We start from the raw sequence: 4559 nt of genomic DNA, 5'->3' as shown, positions 1-4559 counted from the left end.
AGCAAGTTGAAGGAAACTGCCAAAGAAAATGGAAGAGCACAGAGTGGGATGAAGGGTTTGAGAGGAATCAGTAACAATGAAACAAATGCGATGAGCAAGAAGAAGAAGAAGAAACAGCAGAATAAGGTTGATAAGAGTGAGGATTGAAATGGTGCGCAACTTGGAGAAGAGAGTGGTAAGCTGAGGAATGCGAAGACCAACAAGAAGAAGGTGAAGAAAGACCGATAGCCTGGTTAAGGACTTTATGGATTGACCCAAAGACTCTTCAGACTTCAGAGTCGTCGTCAACCTTACCGTTCACGACGTGCTCACGCAATTTTACTATTTACACCTTTCCACTGTCTCCCAAATGAGCTTTCTGCCCCTCCCGATTCTGGAAGGTAAAAAGGAGAATTACTATACTGTTTGGTTCTATTTACAGGGTAGCGAGAAAATAATTTTTGATCCTATTTATAGGGTACTGAGAAAATTTTTTATGGATGTACAGTTTTAACCCCTTATTTATTATTGTGTTGTCTTTGTTTGGATGAGGTATAATGTATATTAACTAGGATAAAATTGAAAAGTTATTAAATTTTAAATGAGAGTTAATAAAGTTTAATGTTTTTTTGGTCTATGTGAAACATACTGGATGTGCTTTATAAATAGGATCAGAGGAGTATATTAAAAAAAAACACCCAAACCCAAATATGTCAAAAGAAAAGGAAAAGATTGGAAAAAAAAAAAGGGTATTTATTTTTAGATCAAGAATATAATAGGTCAACTAGGAATGCTCTTTTTTTTTTTTAAAAAAAAAAGAATCGTCAAAAAGGAAAGTAACACGGGAAATTATACTCTTCAGTCATAAATGTGAATATAATATCTATGTCGTAGCGTAAATTACACACAAATCGGATGAGTATAATAAATGGCTGACCAGTAACAGACCTGATGATATTGAATACCAGCATGATGGGGTCAAGTTTTGATGTCCCCACCACATACTCTTAGTGTTCCCTGGAATTTGCCTAACCTCCCAGATCCCAGTGAAGCCACGTCCCTCTCTATATTATCACCAGTGGTTTAGATGCCGTTTATTACCACTCTAATTGAGAGAAAAAATTTTTGTTTTAAATATAAATCACTTGTAAGATTTTAAATAATTTATTTTTTAATTTTATCCTTATTTAATAATTGTTCAAAAAAAGAGAGAAAGAGTTATATGTTGATGAGGAAGAGGCATGGAATTCCTTTCTATATCTTAGGAGTAGCTTTGAAGCTGACCTATTTTCCCCTCTATAAATGATTTGTAATTATCGATAGAGAACCTTAATAAGGGTAAATTAAAAAAAAAGTCATTAATTTAATGTATTTCTTTACATATGATAATAAATTACAAGTAACTTATAACAACGACAGAAATAGTGTATATTATATATCAGCATGCTGCATGCATCTCACTTGCGAATTATTGGTCTTTGCATTTTGAATTTTATTAATTAGTTGGGAAGAAATAACAACAACCACGATGGACGACATTAATTAGTTGTTGAGGGAGCCGCTAATAAAATTAGTTGCAATAGTACACGGGATCCTCTTTAGTTACTCCCTCCAGTCTTTTTTACAAGAATCTGAAAGTTGAATTCTCTTGATTCTTTTTATAAGAGCATGTGGTTGTTTTTACTATTTTTATGCCTAATTAATTTTATATATTACATTAATTAAAAGGTTGACAAGTCAGTATATGACGCTCACTTTCATACTTTCTCTTATTATTACTTCATTTTTTTTCTCTAATTATCCCTTATAAATAAAAACATACTTAAAAAATTTATTTCTTACATATTTATTATTTTTAACTTTTTTTAATCACATAATTTAATTATTAAGCTCTTATAAAAAATAACGGAGGCAGCAATATCTAAAGAAAGTTTAATTTAGTTAATGGAAATTGCATGGAACTATATATAAGGATTTCTTGCTCCAATTATGTAATTATCGTCATTTGTCTGTGTCAGCTTTCAAATCAAACAGTGACATACTTTGTAAGATTAGAATGGCATTTGTAATTTGTAAGTATTATTTGGACTAAACAAGAAGCTAACTTGCTCATCAGTCATCAGTAGTGTGATGAGCCATTATTGGATGTTTATCAGCTTGACTTGGTACTGCGTCAAGGTTTGATGCCCCCACCATATTTAGGGAGTATTTGGATAAAAACCAAACTATGGTTTCAGAAGTGTTTTTACAGATTACGAAGTAAATATATGGAGGAGGTTACCTCGTTTTGCGAAAAAGTGCTTCTGAAACCACGGTTTTAGAGCATCTAAACAGGCCCTTAATTCATAGTCACTCAGGAAGCTTCCTGGAAATTGCCTAACGTCCATCATCGCCATTGCTTCTTTAAAATGGCCCTTTCATTTTTGCAATTAATTCTGCAATTAATTAATCTAAATAAAGTTTATGATTAATGACATAATTGAAGGATTCTTTTTTTTATTTTTTTTATTAAAGTACGCTCAATACCTGAACTATTTTTTCAAGTGCACTCATTGTTCTAAAATAATTTTTAGTACACTCACTAATCGTAAAATAATTAAAACGCTGCAGCCATATCCAGAATAACAGAAACGTTTGTTTAACCGTTAACCTATACTCAAAATTGATCCACCAGAGTGATCGTTTCCCGTGAACACCAGCAAGAACGGCGGCGGTGATCCCAGCTCATAGATCCGCATTCTCTTCTGCAGCTCCATCCACTCCTCAATCTTCCTCATGTAATTCCCTTCCTGCCATTGCTCCAGATCGATCACCATCACGTTTGTGTTGAAGTAACAAGCTTTCGACCCGCAAACATGAGCGATAGAGACGGGTTTGACCAGAACGATGGCGTGAGGTAGTAGGCGAAATTGGCCTTGCAGTATTCCGACGCGGTGAGGACCAAATCAGAGCCGAGTGGCGAGCTTGGCAACATCTTCTACCTATATTCCATAACTCCGACGCGATGGCATATATGCAGACAATTGTATCTTTGGATCAGATGAAATCCTGACCATTCTTTGAATGATAAAGCAGTAAGAAATCTCCTAGTTCAATGACCATTTGGGCCCCACAGAGACCCAATTTCCACTCAGTTCCAGCAGGGTCCGGATTCACCAAGTCGGAGTCCAGGTAGACGACTATGTGGACGGACGTCGGGAGGAGGTTGGCGAGGTAATTGTGGGCATAGATGAGAGGGCAGTCCAATGCGGAGCATATGGAGGAGGAGATGAGGCTGGAGAGAGTGTGGTTGAGGATGGAGGAGGAGGAAGGCTTGGAGGCAGCGAAGATGAAATGGAAGATGATGTTTTTGGGACAGGAGGAGTGTTGCAGTCTGGAGAAGAAGGCGGCCATGGAACCTCAAAGATAGAGGAGGTCGAGGGTCATCGCGACGTGGACAGCGGCGTCATCATCGTCGGAGGGGGGGAGGTGGGAGAGTTGTAGAAGCAAGGGGCTTGTTTGAAGCGAAGAGTGGTGGTAATAGTGGGATGGAAGAATAAGAGGAGGAGAAGGAGGAGAGAGACGAGAAGAGGAAGGAAGGAAGAAGAGAAAAGACATGACGGGGCTGAGAATGGAGAGGGGGAGGAGGAAGAGGGAAGGGATTGAGAATGAAGAGAGAGAGAGAGGTCAACTTTGAGCTTAACAGTCAAACTAAACGTTTTTGTTAGTTTTGAATATGAGTGCACCATTTTAATTATTTTAAGATAGTGGATGCATCAAAAATTATTTTAGGACACCGAGTGTGCCTGAGAAAATATTTTGAGGTGTTGAGTGCATTTTAACCTTTTTTTTTTTAACTTTTTGCTGACCAAGTATGAAACATCCATTCAGTTCAACACTTGCATTTTGATGTGAACATGGAGGACAATTCAGTTCATGAGGAGGTAATAATGTGAATGATGGTTGAGAGGTTATATAGGGCTTGTTTGGTTTCTTGTTTTGGAAACAATTTTTAGTTTTTTAAAATAGAAAAATAAAAAAACTTGTTTGGTAAGTTATTTTTAGTTTATTGTTTTAAAAAATAAAAAACAGTAACAAGTTTTTAAAAACCAAAAAACCAAAACAATTTTTATATGTTTTTCGGTTTTAGTTTTTATGTTTTTTTATTTTTTGTTTTGAAAATTTTTGAGAAATCTTATTTCCTTTTCATCTACTATCCATTACTTATTATTATCAATCATAACTATCATCTAGCAAGTATGGTTTTTTATAAGTTTTTTTTTTCAAACATGATTTTTTAAAATTATTATCTAAACAAATTCTTTTGTTTTTTGTTTTCAAAACTTGTTCTAAAAACAATTTTATAAAATTGTTTTGAAAACAAGAAAACAAAGAACAAAAACAAACAAGCCCATAATTTTTCTAGATTTAGTTCTGATTTTTTTTAAATTTGAATTAAAAATTGGGCAGTATCAAATGAATAACAATTCAAAATAAAAATAAAAATTTTAATTAATGATTCTTCTAAATTGTAGCGCTTTTAATATGTATGATGTAATCAAAGAATTAAAATGACGACCAACGTGATACTTCGTGGCCTA

General features: G+C 34.7%; 1 pseudogene; it reads right to left on the bottom strand.

Moving 5' to 3' along the window:
- Positions 1–2624: 2624 nt before the first annotated feature.
- LOC114737251 (probable galacturonosyltransferase-like 1) lies at positions 2625–3509 on the bottom strand (annotated as a pseudogene).
- Positions 3510–4559: the final 1050 nt, after the last annotated feature.

This window comes from Neltuma alba, unplaced genomic scaffold, assembly GCF_004799145.2.
Source record: "Neltuma alba isolate B1F8T4 unplaced genomic scaffold, ASM479914v2 tig00013419_pilon, whole genome shotgun sequence".
Taxonomy (NCBI): Eukaryota; Viridiplantae; Streptophyta; class Magnoliopsida; order Fabales; family Fabaceae; genus Neltuma; species Neltuma alba.
The sequence above is the reverse complement of the archived record's forward strand: the minus strand, read 5'-3'. Positions and strand labels throughout refer to the sequence as shown.